Here is a 25,619-nt window from a genome sequence, read left to right on the forward strand (position 1 = left end):
TCATTGGCCTTGTAAAATTGGCCTCTCGTTGCGATGGGACAATCCAGTCAAGAAATATATATCCGTAGAATTGAACTCAATGTCTTTGCCCCGGATAATTAACTTTCCATCCGTTGGGTTCCAAGCACGAATTAGCAACTCTAACAAGTCAGTTTGGGCCCAAAGATGCGGAGTGAGGAAAATTTTTAGTAATCCATAATCAAGTAAAGATCTTCGGCACCCAGCATCATTGAACACTTGCTCATCGTTGATATCGTGAGTTCGTTCTTGCCATACAAATGCCATGTTGCCCTGCATTGAAAGAAAAATGAATTAAAACTCTTTTCAAAAGTTTAAATCCATAAATTATAAAAAACTTTCAACTTCACGGCACCATCGTGGCTGTTTTCCAAATAGTGGCGACGGCTCAAGGTCAATAGTTCATTTTTCCCGCGATCGTCACGAGAGTACATCTATCTCTCACAACGATCATGGAGGTGGTGCATGTCAGCACGCTCGGTCATCGCTAACTCGAGCGGCTTTTCCGTGACGACCGAGAGGCGGACTCGGATTTGAAAATCCACCTAAAGCCACCTACCTAATGCCAAATTGCATAAAAAAACCACTCAAATGCAGCGCAAGGAAGAATGTACTTACTTGGAGAAAACTTTAGGTGGAACCATGGATAGTTGATGTTGGAATCAACTTGGGAAGCCTGCTTAGGTTGGTGCTCCAAAATGCCGAAACGTAAAAATGCACAATGTAAATGGTAAAAATATAAATTCCCACACCCATTTTATAATGTTTTTTGAAAGAAATTAGGAATTACACTTTAGGGTGTGGGTTTTTTTATTTATTCACATTTTTAATTAGGGGTTTTTGAGTTTTTGACCATATTTCCACATATATAATCTATTTATGTCGAATGGGTCTTATGTTTGACATGTTTTGTGCAGAACTACAGGTGGCAGGATTATGTCATATTTTGTATACACTTGGTCCATATTTTTCGCAAAGTCCTATTTAAGCTCTTTTTCGACTTAAAAGACGAAAAGATTGCCGAGTTTACCCTTTTGACTCATTAAATGAAATAAGAGGTGGTCCGCTTTGAGATCTTTTCCGACCGTATAAATGTGAAAAGATCATTGGGCCTTTGTCGTTTCAGGTTCGATAGTGGTTGTGAAACGACATGTCTTCGATCGCTTTTCTACTTCTTCGGATCAAGACCACTAATTACGAAAATTACTCCTTGATCGTAATAGTCAGGCGGTTCTCTCAAGTATTGTTTTATACTTTTTCAGGCTCGAGAGACACAAATCTATGAAAAAGGACCCCCCTTGAGTTTCTTTTCCGTGTCTTTTTCAAACTCTCTAAACATGAAAAAGACTCTGATTTTTACCTATGTCGGACTCTTTAAACCCTGACAACATCAGACTCGTCACCATGATGAGACTCGAGGTTCTCCTCCCTAGGGCTCGTTAAACTATTACTAGGTTGGATTCGGCCAAAGGTTGAACTTATATTACAAGAATATGCTATCCCTTTCAAGATTGTTTTCAAAAATAATTGGGGTACTCGCCAACAATGGTGGGGGAAAATTTGGAAGTCATCATTAGTTACCTGTGGCAGCTAGTCACTCTTGAACATCGACACTTTTGCTTCTTGTCGGGTTGGGATATCCATACATTCTCATTTGGCCTTTCACGGTTTTGGGTTGCCATTTAGCCTCATTCCATCTTATCCATGTTGTCTTCATCAAATCCTTTGATCCCTTGGTACTTGAATGCTGCCACCCTCTGGAGTCGTGTTGCCGACATGTTCAAGAGTATAATCCTTCTGTAGTTCACATCCTTACCTCCTCCTCTGATACTTTGTTTCACCATATACAACTTGTTCCTTATCTCGTGTCATTAATGAGGGAAACATTATGGCCCTCCTATGACGGATCGTCTCTTGTTGATGCCAGCTCATTATCCAAGAGATTGATTTAGAGATCCCCTTTGCTACCTTGGACTTGCATGTCTCAATGGCAAGTTCTTCGCACTTGACGGTCGACTTTCATCATTGGTTTTCGATTGGGTGATTCTATGAGTGTTCAACTTCGGCTCATTCTTCAAACTTCGTGAATTGTACTAGACAGTACCTTGAAAGCCATTGGCATTATTGGTGGTTTCTCTTGCGCTTTTTAACGGTTTTCATCATTTTCCGGTAATCAAGTGACATTCTATCATGCTCAACTTCAGCACATCTACTCGCATGCTATAATTTGTACTATGATCAATTGGTTTTAAAGACCCCAAACTAATATTACACGTGTTCGGGCTGCGTGGATTGGTTCGTGATTACATACATGAGTCTTTGATGGTGGTTGTGACCATACCTGAGTCTACATGGATGGATGCAACCATACCTTTATCATTATCATGGTCTTCCTAGCTGGGTGGTTGCATCCATACCACAGACCAAGTTCGTATGTCTTTTGGATGGTTGCACCCACACCTAGACTACATGTATTTCACTATCAGAGATATCAGTTGTACTTGCGACTGTAGGTTCTTCTAGGTGGTGTTCTAGTTTAGACAGTTTCATAAAGCATTTCACCCCTCCCACTCTCTCAGGCTTCATACTTTAGGGGGCATCTGTTACACAGTAATTTGTCACTGCCTTCACCCCAGTCCTTTTACTGTGTCATGTGTCCATTAAAACATGCTCATGCTCTCTTATGTTGCCAATTGACTCTCTTTTCCTAAGTTTTCTACCTTGTCATGAGAATGCATTTAATATATGTGATGGACCCCTGTCATAAAGAGTCCTGTCGTGACCCCATCGTGGGAGTACACCTGTTTCTAGCAAGGATAAGATTTCATGCCCCGGCGTGATGCTATTAGCTATCTTTAGCAACAGTTGGTCTAAATACATTGCTTCCTAGTGATGTCGATGTTAAAGCTTAGTTAGCGACCAACAACGATCCAGATTGGGTGAATTCATTCCAACAGTCGGCCTTCTAGATGTCTCTAGACCTAGTTGTTAGGTCAGTTTGGGTCGCCTTTCCCCCTCTGGCATGGTAGTTCCATATTTTGTGCTGCTTGCCGTGAGGATAAGCTCCCTCTGCCTCATTTCATGGAGACTCCTTCTCCTATAAAATCACTCACCATTGCTATCATCTGCTAGTTCTTTTGGTTGTACAATGCTGCTGCTACTTTTGAGTTTGGTAGATAGTTTTGGTGTGAGTGTGACAAGTGTGGGATCACTATATAGTTTGCAAGAAGGTGTGGAGTGCCCTTTACCTTGTTTTAAAGCTTGTGAATGAGAGAGAGATGTATTTTTGTTTGGGAGACCCATCTTTGAGAGTGAATGCTTGAAGAAACACACTGTTTGGACCCTATGAGAAGACATGTGATGTCAAGACTTGGTTGTAATCCTTGCTCTCGATTTATTATTAATACAATCAATGATGATTTCCTATCTCTTGTATGCAATTTACTTGATAGGTCATCACTTCTTGACTTTGTGAGTAAATAGATCATTATTGTTTCTCGGTTACGTGCTCTGTTGTTTATTTGTGGTGTTTTAGGTTGATCTCTCATTAAGGAGAAGGAAATAGAAGCTGGAGCAGTGCAATGGAACTTCATCAACCACTAGTTTGAGGTAGGCCTCCAACGATGACTATTTAAGGGAATTAATTGTTGTTTTGTCCTTGCTGTGACTAGACCCACTCTAGGGCTAGAGGGGTTGCCTCTGTCTGTAGAGGGAACACTTTCCTGCATCACACTACTCCTCATAGGGACTTAGATCATCTTCCCCTGGCATACAAGGACTTTCAGATTAAAGACATCATTTTTGAAGAATCCCCATTGAAATTATACTGTAGGCACAGAGACCAGTATTTGAACCAAAAAAATAGGCCTCTACGAATCAAACCTGTCCATTTACTAGTTCCCCAGTGTCCATATCTTCCCAGAAATTGTTCACTATTGTCATGCGAGTTACAATCCCACCTTAAGAGCAGTGATGTCCCCAGACTAGACAATACTTTTAACCATCACCGCTGAGTCCATAAATGAAATGTTGCAGTTGCAAATTGGTCAAAGCCTCACTCCCCTTTCCATTACAGACTTTCTTAACAAATTCCCTAAGCTCCCCAGTTCCAAGAGTGCTCAAATACTCTAGAATTTCATTGTAGAAGAAAAACCCAAATCAAAGGACCCCCCTCCTTACATGTCATGCTTCTTTTCTCATCTTGGCAAAGACATCATATCAATGATATCCAACATTCTAGGTTACACTAGTGAATATGTAGATGAGATTACTTTTTCCTACATGTCTATTTTCACCCTTGGGTAGCTTCCTATCATCATGTTTGACTATGCAAAATTCATCTCAGACAAAATTCATGACTAGTTCATGAAGTTGGAAAATGAGAGAGTATTTAAATACTCAGCAGTGTTATACCATCTCTTTCTTTACTATCAAGCTGACAAATTTCCCTTCCCTATTTAGAAGCTTGACACCATGGTAAATCTTAGATCAATGGTCTTTTGGACCCCTCTGTTCCACAAATATGAATCTCCAAATCCCTATATAGATTTTATAGATCTATTTCTACATCAAGTGGCTACCATGCTGATAGGAAGTCCTCCTCCAAGAATCAATGTAGATATCAGGAGGGTCCTTCATCTATCCAAATAGTACAAAGTGGGAGATTGGTGTTTATACCAAAACCACATAGAAATTAGGATATATGGCTGTGAATTGCCACCAAACAAACTACCAAGATACCTCCCCATGAGGTTATTTTCCCTGGAGTACTACAAGAAAATAATCAACTCTGATGAAGTGCATTTTGTGAAAGCCAAGAAGAAAGCTCAACTTAGGATAAAATACCAGCTAGGCCCCTTTGTGTGTAACAATAGAGAAGCTGGAAGGGTTGTAGATGAAATTCTTCAAGGGCTCAAACTCAAAAAAAGTTTCATCTGGAATTATGACCCCTTTGATGTCATCTATAATAGAAGACAGAAAAACAAATTATCTCCTTACATCCACCACAAGATTCCTGAAATTAAACAGTATGCTAATCAACTTGAATGGGTGGAAAACACTTTGGTAGACTAAGATAGCACAAAGGTTGCTGTCGATAATGTATTGTTTGATTTAGAAAGAATACTTGATGAGGATTCATTTGTACAGGTTCCAGGAGAATACCAATCTCAAAGGAAATCACAAGGACACAGTGGGGAAACAATAGAAGCAGGACCATCAGAGCAGCCAGAGGAATCAGAACAACCTACGATTTCAGAGGAACTTGCTCAATTAGAACAAATCATTAACAATCCTCTTATTTTACAAACTCTTCTAAATGAGGGGAACCTTAAAAGAGATAGAGAGGAGGCCACTCCTTCTAGTAGACCTGTTGCTCAGACCTATGTCAAGAGGAAAAGGCTAAACACATTCTCAGAATAGGAGTATACTGAGGAGACAACAGGGACTACAAGTGCAGAAAGAGAAGAAAGCATTCATCCCACTCCTTCAGGAGGTACACAAGAACCTTCCACCTCATAGGCTCAAATGTTGGAAAGATAACACAGCATGCAAGTATCCTCCTTTAGAGCTCCAAGTGGCCAGGGCCAGGACTTAAAAGAGAAATACAAATAAATCAAGGCAAGAAATGAAAGGTTAAAGGCCCAAAGTTATGCACACTACCTAAAAATGGCTCCAACAAATCAGACAAGGCTAATGTCAAGCTTTGACATAAAGGAAGGTAAGATGCAGATGAGTTTTTTTAAACCAACTACACAACAACCTAGATCAATGGCAGATTATCTTAAAAACAATTTTGAAGTATTGGCAAAGGATATCCATCCTATTGACCAAATAGATACACAAGCAGACTGGGGAAATGGTCTATTCCACCTTGACTAGCAAAGCGATTGTAGCTCACCAACTCCAAAATTCACTAAATAATATATCAGTGAAATTCCAGTTAGAAAGGGCCTCTTCACAGGCCAAAGATACCAGAATAAAGTCCCTTAAGAAACTTAGAGTCAAACAAGTGTCAAGTTTAGAAACTAATTGTAAACTTGCACAAATACAATAGAAAGAGGAATCTCAAAAGAATCAAAGAATGGGAGAAAGAATTAGAGTCCTTGAAAAGGAATTGACATTGCAACAACCACTTGGAGACATGAAAGAAATTCTTTGGGCCAACATAATTGATTCCATAAATGATGTTTGGCCATCTATTCAACTTATTTTTGAACAGACTGAACTAGTCAAAGTGGCCATAGAAGTAATCCACAAAACAATGGAAGAATTGGGAGATAAACCTGAAGAAGCCAATCAATTGATAACATTCCTAAACAGTGAAAATAGGTATCAGCTTGATGAACTAGAAATAGAAGATAGAACAACAACAATCATAGAAATCAAGAAGGTTCTCACCAAAAGGAACTTGATGCTCAATTTGGAGAAAAAGTGCCAAAGCATTCAAACTAATATTGACAACTTTATGACAAAGTATGGCATTTTGACAGAAAAAGGACTCCCCAGTCCTACGGTAATAAATGACAAGCTAATGACTCTAAGTGATTACATTTAAATATTGAACATGTTGGTCGGTAGCCAAACTAGTACTTCAGGGGTAAAAGCTCTGCCCACTAGCAAGGTATTATATGATAGTCTTGAAAATCTATTTTTCATAGAGCATGAGGTGAAGCACTTGTTTACCACCAAGCCAAATTTTGCTAATTATATATAAGCTGACAAAATATACAGAAAGATGATAAGTATGAAATTACCTGACAATGAATGGTGGACAAAACTTTTATATTTACTATAAAGTTACTGCAGTAAATCTACATTATAAAACATGGCTTCCAGGTAAAATAGGTAAAAAAGGATCAAGGAAGAACAAGTAAAGAGTATCAATAGGTAGAATATATAAAGTGATTCCAGCGCACAACTATAGAGCACCTGAAAGAGCCAAATCCTAATTACAACAGCCTGCACAGTCACAACAAAAGGGATAGCAAGTAAACAGTTCTCCATCTGTCTCTATCTCCGTGTTGAAGATATTTTTTGTTTCCTATAATAAATCTCATATTGTTATGAGATATTTTGTATCATTTTTTGTATAAATACTTCACTAATTGAAGTAATTAGGGTGGATTAGAATACATTTCTATAGACATTTTATATTGAGCCAAGGAGCTTTTGTATTCAAGACCAGACTGGTTTTGCTGGCTATGAAATAAAGCTAAGGACATTTCACTGGATTCTTGTGGACAATTGAAACAAACAAGTATTATCTCTTCATGTTTTAAATATTGTTTTCTCTTGATGTTATAAATATTCACATGTGTTTCTTATGAAATCTGAAAAGTAAACAAGGAATGATATCTCAAAATTAGATTAAATGCTATCTGTTTTAACTGCTTGCTTTATATATGTTTTCTTCAAAACTATATTGGTCTGGGAATCCTTAATTGCTCCCTCACTTCCATAGTTTACCCCCCCTTTGGTCCATAGTAAAGGATTCTTCATTGCCCTTTGCCCTTGTTACACAACAATTTGTCACCATTTGTCACCGTCCCTGTTACCCCTCTCCCACACACTGGAGGACTCATTTCGGGACTTGTGAGAAGTGACATGACCTGAAACCACTTGCATCATATTCCTCTAAGTATGAGCTTCATATGCCTTGAAGACATCTCCTGCAAAATACCCATGAAAAAAGCTCTTTTTGCATTAGCGCGGGTCCACAGTTCACTGCCCGCGCCAATGAGGGAAATCCTCTAAAAAGGGCACGCCATTGGTGCTCTGTCTCAGAGTCGCACTCGCGCCAACCGAATTGAGTAAAGTTTTTAACCAACAAGCTCCCGAAGGTTCTCTTCAACCCATTCACCAATTGAACCTATGTTGAGCTAGGATGGTTTGGCTTCGAATCTCGATAGAAAGGAAAGTGGTTTGCCACCTTTCATGGAAGTTTCCAAGTGATAAAGCCAATCCCATGAATAATGCGGTTGATCCTATCTCTTTCTTCTCTATCTATAAAAGGTTGCCTCTATGCCTTGAGCAAGCTAGTCATAGTTACAATAGTCCCAGTTCTAGCATAGTGATAGAGAGTTTGAAGCTGCAAGAGCCTTCTTTGCACCCATAAGGCCAAATCTAAGTAAGGAGATTCTTGTCACCCAAAGAGAGAGAGACTTGTTCCTCATCCCAACAAGCTTTGCAAGACTTGTGTAGCTAACTACCCAGCCAAAGGAGGATTTGACGTCAGAACAATGGTTGTATTCTTCTTTTTTATTTATTAAAAATAGATGACTATCATTATGGTTCCACTCTCATTGTCTTATGTTTGATGTTGAGTTATATCTTTTCTGACTGTTATATAATTGCATCTACTAGATTTTATGCTTGTTTTCATGTTTTTCTTTGCATGTGCAGGTATCCCATCTCGAAGATCGTGGGGACCATGACCGGACAAAGCGAAGTAACGAGGGCGATATCTCTTCTACGAACACTAGCATTGGAATCCAAGTAGGTTCTCACCATCCACTTCTTATTTGAAATTAGGAACTTGCGTGATAGCATTGTGTGATTGTTGCTAGACCCGGTCTGCGCTAGTAGGGACCGTCTCTGTCCGCAGAGAGGATTTAACTCCACAACAATTTTGGTTACTCCGTTGGGGAGTCTTGTCTCTTTGGTTTCTCGTTTGGTTGCTTAGATAGCTTTCTGGGTTGGATTTCTTGCTGTTTCTTGCTTCCTGGTTTGCCTAGATATTGTCTTCAAGCCCTGAGTTGCTTGCTTTTGTTTTTGACTTAGAAAACTTGATTAGCGCGCTTTTTAGCCTTACAGTCGCGCCAATTGGCGCAAGTTGCTCAAAAACAACCCGCGCCAATCCCATAAAAGCGCGAGTTGCAGCCTGACAGTCGCGCCAGGCCTGTCAACTTTTCCAGTTTGCTTGTCTTCAAGCCCTCTGAGCTTGGATTTGTATGTTGCCGCATCTTTTTCAATTACTGGAGTATGTTTGATCCTTGTTTTACTGGTTTTATACCTTCATCCTTCGGGTGTTTGCCTCTTTCTATCGATTTCACTTTTTAGCCCTAGGGCATCTAGTGGCTTTGTGCGTCGAGCCTTCCGTAGGAGTCTTGGGTTCTTTGATCGTCCAGTCGACTTTGTGATTACTTTTTGCATTTGCTCAGTAGTTGTCAAAGCTTTTTCTTGTTATTCAAGTGATTTGTTTCTTTTTCGCTTGGGTTTCCCTTGGCTTCGTTTGGGCTTAGATCACATAGCTCATAGAGTTGTTTGTGCTTTCTTCTTGGTTTGAAGGACTGTTTTGGTGTTTTGGGGATTCGATTGTGTTCTCATTGAGTGAAATTGATCTTTTGATCGGTGTTACTACCTCTCAAAATTTGTTTAGTGTATTTTGCCATTGAAAATAAAAACGAATAATCTCTTTTGTGTTGCATTAGTTAATTGAAATTAGAAGTTTTTCATTGATTAAGCGATTTAAAGCAAAGAAAAGTTTCATTTATTTTTCATTAGCTGCATTAGAGTGGTTCTTGATTGTTTGTGGTCATTTTGTTTGAAAATTCTCAACTCTCTCGTAGTTAGTATTCATCGAACGAAATGATATTCTTTGGCATATAGTTTTCATTTAGGGAATTGTGGGAGATGACATACGGTAGGACCTGGAAATTGAAACTTAACTAAAGATCAATCATAAAATGAACTGAATGAACTTAAAAACGCATTGGAACATAACGCTCACTAATTAGAGGTCTAGGCTAGAGACGTGCTCTGACGTTGTTAAAACCAGCCACTGTTGTTTCACACTACGGTTGGGTGATTCCTCCTTTTGTGACTCGATAGTGGTCTAGCACGGACTTGAGCTCCCACGTACCGTCACGTATATGGGGGAGACCCCACTAGGTTATCATCCTTTATCCACAGGAAGCCGTGTCTGCCACCTTACAAGCCGTAATGCACCGAACACAACATTCGGGAAGATTGACTGTCGTACGAGAAGTCCTTGGTTTTCATATGACTGCCAAGGTGTATATGCAGTTTTACGAATTTGTTTGGTAAACGCTTTGCCTAGTCTCTCCACAGTAGTCACTTTTGATCCTTTTCGGACTCCTTAAAAGAAAAGGCTCACTTGAGCACTTGTCACTTCGGGCTCACAAAACATTCGAAGGCGACTAGAGTCACCTTTTTGTCCTTTTCTCGACTCTTAAAACATGAAAAGGTCAAGTTCAGTTCCTTTGTCTTTAAATTTATTCGGTCGCGTTCACATTTACCCGATTAGATCTTGTTTGCGTTAGCTTGAGTAGGCTTCTTTTCGATCTCGATGGCAACTTTTCCGGGGTTCACCAACCTAGGGATCCCCTCTGACGGGAACCCTGGTCATTTCGCTCCTTTTGGAAATGTTGGTGCTCCTTATATGGTGACGTTGTCCCTCCCAGGGTTAACTATTGGGTTGCCGGTTTGGTTGTTCTCAACCTCTTTGGTCCCTGCCGTCTCACCGTCTAGTCAATCCAACCCTCCACCTGAACAACATCATGTTGATTCTAAGGTGGACCTCTCCCCTTCTATGCCTACTTCTGCGTCCTCATCTTCTACTTCACCTGGTGAAAGTCTCGATTCGAGTAACCCGGTGGCTAAGAAGAAGAAGAAGAAGACGAAGAAGAAGAAGGCTCCCAAGGGAGAGGCTAGAAGTACAACTCTTACTCCGAGTACACTTGAAGTCGGGCCACCTTCTGCTCCTCCGCAGAAGGTCAAATTTCCTTGTAGATTATGCAAGGGGGACCATCTTCTTCATGATTGTCCTGGCATCCCCAGGGTCTTAGAAGTATAGTCTCATGATCCGGCCCGCCCCTCATCATCCACTGAGGCTCACGGTGATGTTCCCCTATCGACTCACAAAGGTAAGGAGAAAGGGAAGATTCGAATCCCCTGTAGTCTTTGTGAAGGCAATCATCCCCTTCACCTTTGTCCGCTCATGGATAAAGCCTCCGGTGTTTTGGCATGTCTTACAGCTTCTTCACCCCAACTACCCGTTGGATATCGACGTCTCTCTGCAGCTACCAATCGTCCCCCTGCTGACAAAGAGATTGCTTCAAATTCTTCTCTTGTCTAGGCCCCTCTTCCTGAACCCGGTTGTCCCCAGCCTATTCCAGACCAACCATTGGTCGGAAAGAGTGTCGACTCGAGTTCGCCGCTCGCTCACTCTGGTTCGGAAGAGAATCACGCCCATATTCTTCTCGTCTCTTCAGATTCTCCTGAGTCCCGAAATGACTCTCCTAACCCAGCTGCTCCCGAAGGTTCTCCTTCGGTTCCTTTAGCACATGGGGGAAATCATACGATTCCCCCACCAAGTAGTCTGGTCGCTTCCTTTGATTGGAAAAGCCTGATCGCCGGTCACCTTCCATCCCATATGCCTTTCCAGATCATAGTACATGCCTGTGCTAAGGCAGTACCTGGCACTGTTTTGGATGAAGGGGCGTCTGTCAGTCTTATGCCATACACTACTTGGCAAGCTTTAGGTTCCCCGCAGCTTGGGCCAGTCACTCAGAATCTGTTGGCCTTCGACGGAGGAGCCTGTCCATCTCTAGGAGTTCTCCCGAAGTTCCCTATTACTTTGGGAGGCAAAACCGTCTATATAGACGTCTTGGTTACCCAAGGTGTTTTAGACTTTAGTCTTCTCCTTGGTCGCGACTATGTTTACGCCATGGGGGCCCTCGTTTCTTCGCTTTTCCGTGTGGTTTTCTTTCCACATGATGGAAGAATTGTGACTATCGATCAAGTGTCATTTGTTAGCCCCCCGATGCCTCCTGCGCCGTTGTCGTCCCCTCCTAGTTTTCATCCACGAGTTACATCTACCCCACCATAGATCAACTATGTGGCCACCTATCCCATGCCTGGATCCAGTGATGCCGCCATCGTGCGTAGTGTCCTGGGGGCATTGGGCCCTGACTTCCAAGATGTTTCCCTTCCACCGGGAGTGGCAATATTGGAAGCCCCGACTTTCTATTCATTATGATGAAGTTCGGGAAGAGCATAGTTCGCTTTCCTATGTCAAGCTCCTTAAAAAATGAAATTGGGTCTGGTTGGAGGATAGTTCGTTTCCCTGTGTCAAGCTCCTTAAACAATGAAACTAGGTGTCGGAGCATAGTTCCTTGTCTTGTGTCAAGCTCATTAAAAAATGAAACAAAGAGTCTCGAGCATAGTTCCTGATATTGTGTCAAGCTCGTTAAAAATGAAACAAGGGTTATGAGGATAGTTCTTTTACTGTGTCAACCTCATTAAAAAAATGAAACAGCTCCCTTTCCAAATCGAGTCTTTTGATTAAGATCTCGTAAAATACAAGTCGAGTCTTTCATAGATCTCGAGAGTGAACCTTCATTCCTTCCACTTTGTTGAATGCAATGAAGCTTGGGGGGCATGTACCTCGGGGCATGCGAACTGATACCAAGCATAGTTTTTCGTTTCAAGCTTGTGTAAACATGAAACTAAATCCAAGCAGAGTTCTCCATGGTTCAAGCTTGTGTAAAAATGAACCCATACCTGATTTACATCTTATGATTGCCGCCTATCCACTACATTTTTCTAGATGAGCCTTGGTTGTTTCATTCCATCGACACCATCTCTTTAGCTGATCATATGCTTTCACTTGGTTTTTTATCCTTTCCTGAGGAACCACAGCGATGAGTTATTTTATTAGCCAACCTCTTGACCATTACATGTTTTGAGCAGTTCCACCATTGTCAGAACTAGTTGCTACCCTTTATACCACTCGTTCCTCTAGGACGAGTCTCCTTTAAGTTCTTTTCTGACTCGTAAAATATGAAAATATTGCCGAGTATTTTCCCTTTTTGACTCGTTAAAGAGAATAAAAATGGAGGTCTACTTTCAGCTCTTTTCCAACCGTTTAAAGACGAAAAGATCTTCGAGCTACCCCTCTTGACTCGTTAAATGTAAATAAGAGGCGGTTGTCTTTACACTCTTTTCCGACCGTGTAAATATGAAATGATCGTCGGGCCCTTGTCGTTTCAGGCTCATTAATGGTTACGAAACGACGTGATATCGATCGCTTTTTTACTTTTTCAAGTCGATGTCACTACATATGAAAAGTACTCCTCGATCATAATGATCGGGCGGTTCTTTCGAGCATTGTTTTATACTTTTTCGGGTTCACGAGACACAACTTTACGAAAAAGGACACCCCTGGAGTTTTCTTTTCTGTTGTCTGTTCAAACTCTCTAAACATGAAAAGACATTGAGTTCTTCCTTTGTCAGGCTCGTTAAAACCTGATGACATCGGATCTCGTCGGAATGATGCCTCACAAGCATATGCTATCCCCGTCAAGATTGTTAAAAATAACTGGGGTACTCGCCAGAAATGGTGGGGAAAATGGATCCATAATTATTGTCGTGTCGGCAGTATGTCGCTCTTGAACATGGCACTTGTCTGCATTCGTGTCTGGGTGGGAACCTCTCATCTTGTTTTACACTAGCCTCCGTGGGTTTGGGTTATCATGTTTGACCTCTCATCTGCTCATTGCCTTGTCAACATGACCCTTGATCATTTAATGTCAAATACTGCCAAGTCCACTGTCGTGCCGCCGATATGTTCAAGAGAAGTTGACCTCTGCAAAATTAAAACCTCCCTCTGATACCTCACATAATTTTGATTCACCACAACATTCTTCCTCTATCTCGTGTCAATGATGTGGGAAACACTATGGCCCACCTTTGATCAAGGTCACTTCCTGTCGACTTCAGCTCATTATCCAGGAAGCTAATCTAGAGACTCTCTTCTGGTGCCTTGGAGCCTGCATGCCTCAATGGCAGGTTCTTTGTGTTCGACAAGAGGTTTTCATCATTGTCCTCTGATTGAATGATTCTATGGGTGTTCGACGCCAGCTCATTGATTCACCTGTCGTAGATTGTACCTATAGTACCTTGAGGACCATTGTCATTATTGGTGGTACCTCTTGCGTCTGTTAACAGTTTTCATTATTGACTGGTAATCAGATGATGTTCATGCATGTTCGACTTCAACTCATGTATTTGCATGTTTGAACTTGTACTTTGTTCGGGTCGAGATGGAGCGCAAGACCCTGGATTTTGTCTATTGGAATCCAGGCTGCGATTTGTGGCTTGTTATGATCATTACATGACTCATTCACTGGATGGCTGCGACCATGCCTGAGTCTACGTTTTGATCCTCTTTGTATGGCTGCGTCCATGCCTTGGATCTAGATTATTATATACTCTATTATGGATGGCTGCGCCCATACCACATACATCATGTACTTGAGATATCAGTTGTACTTCTTTACGCAGGTTCTTCGGCGGCCGTGTTTTCAGTCACGCATGTTCTTGTAAAGCATTTCACCCCTCTCTCTCTTGGGCCTCATGCTTTAGGGGGCATCTGTTACACATCAATTTTTCACCGTTTGTCACCGTCCTTGTTACCCCTCTCCCACACACTGGAGGACTCATTCCGGGACCTATGAGAAGTGACATGACCTGGAACCACTTGCATCATATTCCTCTAAGTATGAGCTTCATATGCCCTGAAGACATCTCCTGCAAAATACCCATGAAAACAACTCTTTTTTCATTAGCGCGGGTCCACAGTTCACTGCCCGCGCCAATGAGGGAAATCCTCTAAAAAGGGTGCGCCATTGGCGCTCTGTCTCAGAGTCGCACTCGTGCCAATCGAATTGAGTAAAGTTTTTAACCAACAAGCTTCCGAAGGTTCTCTTCAACCCATTCACCAACTGAATCTATGTTGAGCTAGGATGGTTTGGCTTCGAATCTCCGTGTAAAGGAAAGTGGCTTTCCACCTTTCATGGAAGTTTCCAAGTGATAAAGGCAACCCCATGAATAATGTGGTTGATCCTATCTCTTTCTTCTCTATCTATAAAAGCTTGCCTCTATGCCTTGACCAAGCTAGTCATAGTTACAATAGTTCCAGTTCTAGCATAGTGATAGAGAGTTTGAAGCTGCAAGAGCCTTCTTTGCACCCATAAGGCCAAATCTAAGTAAGGAGATTCTTGTCACCCAAAGAGAGAGAGGCTTGTTCCTCATCCCAACAAGCTTTGCAAGACTTGTGTAGCTGACTACCCAGCCAAAGGAGGATTTGACGTCAGAACAGTGGTTGTATTCTTCTTTGTTATTTATTAATAATAGATGACTATCATTATGGTTCCACTCTCATTGTCTTATGTTTGATGTTGAGTTATATCTTTTCTGACTGATATATAATTGCATCTACTAGATTTTATGCTTGTTTTCGTGTTGTTCTTTACATGTACAGGTATCCCATCATGGAGATCGTGGGGATCGTGACTGGCCAAAGCAAAGGAACGAGGGCGATATCTCTTCTACGAACACTAGTGTTGGAATCCAAGTAGGTTCTCACCATCCACTTCTTATTTGCAATTAGGAACTTGCGTGATAGCATTGTGTGATTGTTGCTAGACCCGGTCTGGGCTAGTAGGGATCGTCTCTGTCCGCAGAGAGGATTTACCTCCACAACAGCTCTTGTTAGGACTACTTCATCCATTTGAACCTAAAAATTTTCTTTTGTTGTGCTAGCCTACCTTGTGCACTCTTACCTTAGTTATTGATCAGATCCAGTTCAACCACTCCTAATTGACTCCATAGCCCAATGGCTTGAATACTTTCTCTGCCCATTTGTTTGCTTAATTACACCACCCAATCAAAGCAAACAATCATGAGCATTAAGAACTAGCCTGAAATCTTACCCAAAAACAAAGTTAAATTATAAAGAGAGAGCCCTCTTTGGACTTAGGTTGGCTAGAACCCGAGTCTAAAAGATTAGGTTTGTGGTTACCTTAGACTATTCCTTCTTTGATAACTTCTAGGGAAAAACTCTGAGTGATAACACCTAGCATAGGGGTGATGACGAGGCTAGTGACACCATCCTGAAGCTTTATTTTCACAAAGGAACCCCTTCATATCATATTCAAAATACAACAGTTAAGCTCTAAAGGAATTTTGAAAGTAATGGCTTTCCTAAAACATACTCCAGAGTAGTGTCTACTAGGAGTGCTACATTCTAACAAGTCATTACAACCATGATACAATGGTTGCATTAGATGCATGCAATCTCATAGTGTAGGATAATGTTTTGTAATTGAATTAAGGATTATCGACAATAATAAATAGAGAAGACAATTGAATCAATTATTATAAAGTCAAAGGAGACAAAACACAAATTCACACACAAAAGTCACGAATTGCAGCACTTGTATTCATCACACAAAAACCTGATTTATTACAATGAACTCGATGAAGGGTATTTAAACCTTTTTGACTAGTGACTCACTTAAAATAACTTGACATGAAACCACACAGTAAGTTCATCTTTCACTTAACTTGACTTGACTCAATGCTCAGTTAACTAACTCTGTAATTTTTTCCAACTCCTCATGTGGGAATAATTAAATTTCTAACACTCCCCCTTAATTATGACCATATGACTCAATATGACGCAACTATGTCTGTTAGGATTACAATAGAAATTGACTCAATTATCACTCAAACATGTCTGTTGGTCTATGTCTCAGCTAGGCTTACAATGACTCAAGACTTTCACAATTTTGCATTTTTTTTCTCTTCTCCCAAATTTTATATCCTTGAAATTGCTTCATTCATTCTTGTTGTAGGCTCCATATTTATTTACTTTCTGTTGTTACAATTTTTATTTGAATTTTCTTGAATTTTTGCCGAAACATAATCTGATCTTGTCTACTACACTTTCCTCTTCAAATATTCATTCAACCATGGAATGCTACGACAACATTGCATATTCAAACTATCTTCTTGTTTTACTTCTTGCACTTCATATTCCTCACTTTCTTTCTGCCATATTACTTGGTAGTAGAACCTTATCTCTTCTTGACTCCATTTCTGAAAAATGGTTTCAATGCATTCATATTTTCCTTAAGAAACATTCATATAATTCTTTTCACTTTCATCATCAGGTAATATTATTTTTTTCCTGTAATCTACACACTTGTTGTAGTAGCTACAACCACCCTCCAAAAATTTTGCCTTAGCCTGTTTTGGAGCCTCCCTACCAACCTTCATAGTAGCTTGCCTTGCTTCGTCAAGTCATCAAGCTTCAGTGTCTTTCTTGCTCAAAGGCAACCTATCGATCATAGTTTTATTTTTTTTTTTCACAGGTTGTTCATATGGACTAGGCCCAGCTACAGGCTGAGCAACTTCCTAGTGAAATTTGTGAATTTATTGAGGGAAACCAGCAGTTCCATCCAAGAATTACGCAATTCCCTCTGATAGCCTATTGGTCTCCTAGATTGTGCAATCCTACCATCCAACCCTCCTAGGAGGAATTACACAAATTTTCCCATCAAAAGTTAGTTCATCCCAAGATTTTTGCAAATCTGGGTAGCAATCAATTGTTGGGCCTAGAAATTGTGCAATCCCCTTGGGTAGTCAGCCCAGCTAATAGTTAGAAATGTACAATTTTCTCTATCAGTCGAGCAATCGCTTGCATGTGCAGCTGAGTTGACCGATTCCTTCCGGGACCAAGAAAAAATATTTGCATGCAAGGCTACTTCTCCCAAGGAATCATGCAAAGACATCCCTTGCTTTAGGGATCTATGTTTATCAGTTGGAGGTTACATGGAAGGAGAAATTCAGAAACCTCCCTCCAAGTGTCACTTCCCCTAGATTTGTTGCATGCACGTCATAACCGCGATGTTATCAAAACTTATCAATTGGATGTTGCAGAGCTCATTCCTCACATCAACCTTGTAGCTCTGACATCCCACATCACATCTAGTAGTAGCTGGCACTTTGATCTCGGCTATTTTGGGGTAAGCTCGCTTCCCATTCCTTGTGTTGCATTTCTGTTGCTTTTTGGGTTTTCTCTTGTATGAGTATTGTTTTCTTGATTTCTTTGAACGCCTATTGTCATTTACATATATTCTAGCTTGTCCTAGATTTGTTTCAATTTTCATTGCTATCTCACTATTGTCACATGCATGAAACTGTTTTGCACAGACGCTTGCCCAACCAGTGAACGACCTCACCCATATCCATGTTAATCTATTTTCTCAATATTTCATTCATGTTTTGCATGCATTGTTTATCACTTCTACTATCACTTAGTGTCACCATGCATTTCATTGACTTAATTTATTTCAGCTACCCGTTGGTGAGTTGGGCCAACCTTGGCCCAGTCTCTGCCTTTGCCAAGGCTGCATTGTGCAATCTAGAGAAGGAAGGCTCACCTTCCCCTCCAAATTTTCACAATTTGGCTTGGCATTGGCCTCTTAGACTAAATTGCACATTTCTAGAGGTTAGTGCCTACCTAGCACAAAAATTTGCACAAATCTATCCCTAGGCCAGTAGTATTTCCCAATTGGAATCACATATTTCGCAACCCCTGCAACCAACTACCCCAACTGGATTGTAGATTTTTCACTTCCAGCAGTCAGTAAGTTTCCCAGCAAGCCGGAATGTGCCTTATGCTTTCTTGGCAGTTGATCTCCTGACCTCCTGACCGAAATTGCGCAACCTTCATGATCATTCACCCAAGTATGTTGCAGGTTAGTTCTCATGCTCATTTTGGTTTTCGACTGACATATTTCTTGCTATGAGTGTTGCCATATCTCTAGGTATCACAGGTGTTAATCTTCGTCTCATGAGTACAAGTACGATGGTTTCCAAGAGAGTAGAGATGAAGACACTATTTAGAGAACACTTGGGGATGCAGTCGATCAAGTTTCCATGGGCTTACCTACTCACGAAGACATCAAGTTGTTCATGGATAAGGACATCAAGCAACAACATCACAGCAAGTAGCATCATGAACAACAATTGAAGGCATCATACTGAATGCAACGAAAGCAACGAACACAGTGGATGCAAGTGGAAAGCTGTTGACAACATAGCAGCGGAGCAAAGTTGCAAGATCAAGCAGATCCACTAATAATTAAAGAAAATTTAGAGGCTCAGACTATGAAGTGACGGAGTGACATGAAGATTGCGTGAAGGTAGAATATGGAACAAAAAAGGAGTTGCAAGTGTTGAAGCAATATCTCAGGAAGAGCATGAAGCTACACAAACTATCCAATGAGTTGCAGTAGGAACAAGAATAACAGTGGGTTCAACATGCACTCACGGATGAAACTACACCAGTACAAGTTAAGGATCCATCCCAGTAGCGGACACAAACCAAACATGGTGAACAATGTTTTTGATCACATGTAAAGGATCCAACAACATGCCTGTTGTTGAGTGCATGCATGCAATCCGACCCATTCAACACACTCACCAAGGCAAAGACAAGAAACAAGTCTAGGTGAGGTTGGACATGCACTTTGGAAAGTTGGTGCGCATGACCACCAGAACAAACTTGAAGGTCAACACAGAAACTATGCATCAGTATGTTTCCGGTTCAACTATACCCAAAAAGAAAATGTGCATGTTAGTAGACGAGTTGGATGAAGGGGTCAAACCAATGCACTGATTGCAACGGAGGCAAGAGTTTGCTTCAACAAGATGTCACCATGAGGTTCATGCATACCATCACTGATGACCAAGCTTGGCATCAACTCACAAGCTTCCCCATCACAAGCATTTCAAAGAATTGGTCTTACCACAGTAGACCGAGTGTCAGTGATGTCTTGCAAGGCTTTCTCAATTCATGTTGTCTCACATGAGTACATGTGCATTGTAATGTTGAGTCATATCAAGTGTAAGTCGAGTGTCAACAGTTGGATGTAACAATCATAGGGTAGGTGAAGAGTCATGAGAGTAGTTGAATTGTCACAAAGGGGAATGTCAAGGGTCACCCCATCCTTTGCTATAAATAGTCCCTCATAATGCATTTTATAGGCTTTTGTTCAGCCAACCTTCTACTAAGACTATATTGAAGAAGGCTTGGATAGTATTGTAACGCGCCTTGGCTTATTCACTGCACGAAGCTAGTACATCTTTTTGGAGGAACATGCGGATGTGGTTGTAACGTTCTACTGATAAGGATAGCAAGTTTACATGGTGTGTAGTATGATTGTGACTTACACTTATTTATATAATAAAAGTCAACACATTTTCATGTTGTTATTGTAGTTGTACTGCTCTGGTTTCCTTAATGATATATGTTTTTTAACTTACATACTTGTGTATGAACTAATTCACATGAAATTATATGAATGTTGTTGTTAATGTGTTGCATATGTTGTTAATGTTGTCATCATCTATGTCAACTTCTCTACCAGACACTAGACAAACCTTTCTTTGAACCTTCTAATATCAATCGTCACACTCTTATCTGACTGATCTATGAGTGTTGTTAGTTTTATCTTACCTTGTATGTTAGGACTGCCGCATCCACATCGACTACTCTTCTAGAAGCTATGCATGTCCTCTGTGTGGTGTGTTCCTAGCCAAGTTGGGACTGATCCCTTTCAACCTAGAACTCACCTTCACCTTCCTCCCCCATTGAAGTTTTGGAACCTCGCATACTCATTCCTTGACTCACTGCATCAACCACACCCTTGCTATTGATAGAGTTATCTTACTTGCCTCTGTGCGACATTGTAGTCAAGGCATTACCTTACGACCCATTGCTAGGAATCCTACACCAAACGTTATGAGGTCTAATTGGGACTTCTTACCAAGGAGATCGCCTTCACATGTTGGTGGGTCCAACACTGTCAACATTTCTGGCACTATAAGGAGGGCTTGATGACAAGTAGTTTCCTCTCTTCCAGTTTTGAACCTTTTCATATCTTTCATGGAATCTTGCATTATTCTTCCATTGACGTATTTTTTGAATCATGAAGATGTCTCCATCTTGAGGAAGATTTTCAATCTCTTGTCCACTCACATGTATGATGGTGAAGGAAATGTGGCCTGGCCTAAGCTCTTACATAACTTCCTTTCCATGATTTATGAGGAAGATGAGTTTACTGATGAAAAATTCTGTCTGCTAATCGCATTCACACTTCATGAATCCCCATTGCATTGGTTGCTCAGCCTACTGGCTGACATTGTGCACTCATGTAAGCAATTTTGTGATCTTATTAAAGACATGTTCCATCATTTTGATTCAGACCATCTTGAACGGAAACTATTACAACAACAAAGGGCTCTACATGAAGTCGTTATTGATTTTTGGCAGTGCTTTTGTGACTTAAAGTTTCAAGCTCCAAAGAGCCAGATGAAGTTCGCTTATCTTTGTGACCGATTTGAGTAGTGCCTTAAGAAATTTGCCCATCCCAAGAGAAAGCTTGATGTCAAACCTCGCTCAACCTTCTTTGTTGATGGAACTGCATAATCCCATGCAGGATCAGGCACTGTCTCGACGGACTGTCCACCTCCCTTTCACTCAACTATTCCACCATTGCTCAGTGATGTTGAGGATCATGTTCGCACACCTGTTCATCCTTCACACCCTCCCAACATAACTCCACTTATTTTTCACGTAGATTTGGTTGTGAGTCCTTCAAGTTCTCACATGCATTATTTTTTTCAACCTCTGTCTTCATACTCAGGTGTTCCTCTAGATGATGGTATCTTGTGTTCATCCATTCCATACTCTTTACTTGTTGTGAATGAGGAACAACCCACTGACGGAGTTAGTGTTGTACAACCAACATGCACTGTCATTCATGAAGAGTATGAGTGGGAGCTTGAACATCAACACTCACCGAAGGATGACTCCCTTCTGTTCGACCAACCTCTATTCCTTCCTAGCTTCTTTGATGAACCTGCCATCCATGATTTTTTGTGTGTGTCTTCATCTATGGATGCACCCATTGTTGATCACCTGCAGGACTCATCGGATGCTAGTCCATCATTTGACAATGAAGAGGATAAGCTATTCATTAAAGATCCACTTGATCCTTCATTTCTATATTATGAAAGCATAAAGGATGAGTTCATTCACTTTTCATCTACCCTTCTGTTTGATTCATCTGATCATGAGGATGTCGAAGGATTCATTGATTTTTTTTATCATGGTGGTCGTGATCCATTTTCTTCCATTTTTTATCATGATCATGAAACTATCATAGTTGACCATTCGAAGCCACCAGTTTATGATGATCTACCTGATGATGAAGTTGAGGCACCCAAGACTGTTGAGGCACTTCGGCCCGAGATGATGGTTATGTCAGATTCTCTCTCTCTTGGGGTTAGTCTCACTTCTGATCATGAAATTGTTCAATCACCCAAGGCTCCTCCGCACTCATCTGTATGCATTGAAAATCCATCTCACACACAGATCACACTTCCTCCACTCGAACTACATGATCCCATTGCTCATGCATTGGAGGAGTCTTACATTGTAAGCACTCGTGCGCAACTCAAGTTATCCTTGTTTCTTTCGTTTGCTTGCATGTCTCAGTCAAGAGTGTGCCTTTACTTCAAAGTTGCATTTAGTGTCACACAACACCATGATAAGTACATGGACTATCCGTCATACACATGCACTCACTTATGTCCCGTGGGAACTTTGAAACATGAAGTGTGGTTGTCTTCACTATCATATATTTCTTGTATGTTGGTCCATGCAATTAGATTACTCGCAGACCAAGCCTTCACTCACATGGGTCTACCAATGCATCGGTGGCTATATTGGAAGTATCACTTCATGTGATCAGGCCCATGCACTGTTAGTGTAGGTGCAAGAGTAGTGTTTTCTTTCAGTTGTTTGCTTGCATGCTTGTTTGCTTACATGCTTTGTTTGCTTGTTTGTTTTCTTTCTTGTTTGTTTACTTGTTTTTCTTTCAATTTCGCTTCTGCTCTTGCTTTTCTTTGTTGTTTGTTTCATTCGTTCGTAGGTTTGTTTGCATGAAACCATGTGTGACTCATAAAATGAGCGGGTAAAGTACAAGAGGGTTTGTATAGCTATCACTACTTGGTTACCTGTCATCTTGCCTCTGTATGATGAACTTGTTACTCTTATTCCATGATACGTCGAAGGAAAATATGTACTCTTCGAAGTGAACCTTGGTGTAAACACATAGCTTGCATGCTAACTAGTGTCACCTTCTCCAGTCGATTGTTTTTGGGTTAACCCTTTTCAGCTCAGTCAAGTAGATTAAGGTGAGGTAGAAAACCTTAATAGGCATGTCAAAGATATAATAAACTAATTCTATGCTGGAACAACCTCCTCTTCTATCAATAATTTGGGATCCATCTTCCGCCTCCGAAATGAATAAGTGCTATGCAAAGTGAAAATGAAAAAAAAAAAAATTATGAAAAGTCAAAAAATTCAAAATGAAAAATGAATAAGGCGAAAGAAGAGAAAGTCTTCCTTTACAGGGATATGATGCAAGTAACTCCATTGGGGTACTAACACAGGCTCACTAGAAGTGGATCCATGCTTATGTTCCTATGTGACTCCACCAAGGTACTGTCTAGGCCTGCTGGCAGTGGAGCGACACCAGAGATGAAACTAGGACTTTGATGACAATATTGCTTGTGCACTTATGTACCCCTCAACCCCAATCAAAAAAACTATGTTTCCTTAGCTTGGAATGTTTGTCAATCAACCAAGAGTTTGGCAGATGCTACATCTTACAATCATGTTAGTGTGAAACCAAGATGAGCTGAGAACTGAACAATACTTCCGGAGGTGTTAGACTTGCTTCTCAGGAACAATGTCCATTCAGAGAGCTGGAGTTCTACTAATGTGTCACCAAGTGTTGTAGCGGCTACAAGCACCCTCCAAAATTTTTTCCTTAGCATGTTTTGGAGCCTCTCTACCAACCTTCACAATAGCATTCCTTGCTTCGCCAAGTCCTCAAGATTCATTGTTTTTTTTGCTCAAAGGTAGCCTGTCAAACATAGTTTGATCTTTTCCTTTCACAGGTTGCTCATCCGAAGTTGGTCGAGCTACAGGCTGAGAAAATTTCTAGTGAAATTTGTGCATTTTTAGAGGGAAACCAGTAGTTCCCTCTAGGAATTGTGCAATTCACTCTAACAGCCTATTGGTCTCCTAGATTACGCAATCCTACCAGCCAACCTTCTTAGCAAGAATTACACAATTTTTCCCATCAACAGGCAGTTTAGCACAGGATTTGTGCAAATCTAGGTAGCAGTGAGCTGCTAGGCCTAGAAATTGCACAATCCCCTTGGGCAGTTAGTTGAGCTAACAGTTAGAAATGCACAATGTTCTCCAGCAGTCGAGCAGTTGCTTGCATGTGCAGCTGAGTTTACCGATTCCCTCCAAGATTGAGAAAAATAGACTTGGATGCATAGGTTGCTTCTCCCAAGATGACATGCAAAGGCATCCCTTATTTCAGGGATCTATGTTTAGTAGTTGGAGGTTACATGCAAGGAGAAATTTTGAAACCTCCCTCCAACCGTCGCTTCCCCTAGATTTGTGGCATGCACATCATAACCTCAATGTTATCAAAACTTATCAACTAGACACTATAGAGCTCATTCCTCACATCAACCTTGTAGCTTTAACATCCCACATCACATCTAGGTGTAGTTGGAACTTTCAGCTCAACTGTTTTTTGGTAAGCCCACTTCCCATGCCTTGTGCTGCATTTCTGTCGCTTTTTGGATTTTTGATTGTATGAGTACCTTTTGCTTGATTTCTTTGAATTCTTGTTTTCGTTTACATATATTCTAGTTTTTCCTAGCTCTATTTCAATTTCCGTTGCTATCTCACTGTTGTTGCATGCATGAAACTGTTTTGCACGAACATTCTCCCAACCAACAAATGGGCTCACCCACATGCATGTTGATCTATTTGCTTAATCTTCAATTCATGTTTTGCATGCACTATTTATCACTTTTTCTATCACTTAATGTCGCCATGCATTTCATTGACTTACTTGCTTTTAGTTGCTCGTCAGCGAGTTGGGCCAACCTTGGCCTGGTGTCTGCCTTCACCAAGGCTGCATTGCACAATCTGGAGAAGGAATTCTCACCATCCTTTCTAGATTTGCGAAATCTATCCCAACACTAGCCTCCTAAAGTAAATTGCCATTTCTGGAGGTTAGTGGCTGCTTGGCCCAAAAATTTGCACAAATCTATCCCTGGGCCAACAGTCTTTCCCAGTTCAAATCACGCATTCTGCAACCTCAGCAGCAAACTGCCCCAACTATATTACGCATTAAGCACTTCGAAGAGTCAGTTAGTCTCCCAGCAGTCCAGACTATGCCTTGTGCAGTCTTGGAAATCAATCTCCCGACCTCCTCGCTGAAATTGCGTAACCTTCACGATCATTCACCCAGGTATGTTGCAGGTAATTTCTCATGTTCATTTTGGTTTTTGACTAAAAAATTCCTTGTTATGAGTGTTTCCATGTCTCCAGGTATCACATGTGTTCATCTACCTCTCAACAGTACATGTATAATGGTTTTCAAGAGAGAAGAGACAATGACACCATTCAGATTACACTTGGGGATGCAGTCGATCAAGCGTCCATGGGCTTACCTACTCACAAAGACATCAAGTTGTTCATGGACAAGGATATCAAGCAGCAACATCATAGCAAGAAACATCATTAACAACAACTCAAGGAAACATATCGAATGCAGCAAATGTAGTGGATGCAAGAGGAAGGTTATTGACAACATAGAGGCGGAGTAGAGTTTCAAGATCAAACAAAT

The 25,619-nt window shown here is 40.9% G+C and overlaps 1 pseudogene; it reads right to left on the bottom strand.

Moving 5' to 3' along the window:
- Nucleotides 1-25,619, bottom strand: part of LOC149238902 (damage-control phosphatase At2g17340-like) — a 58,740-nt pseudogene continuing 33,121 nt past the window's right edge.

This window comes from Pinus tabuliformis, chromosome 8 (assembly GCF_031772625.1).
Source record: "Pinus tabuliformis cultivar Carrire ecotype Pingquan chromosome 8, CPIR1, whole genome shotgun sequence".
Lineage (NCBI taxonomy): Eukaryota > Viridiplantae > Streptophyta > Pinopsida > Pinales > Pinaceae > Pinus > Pinus tabuliformis.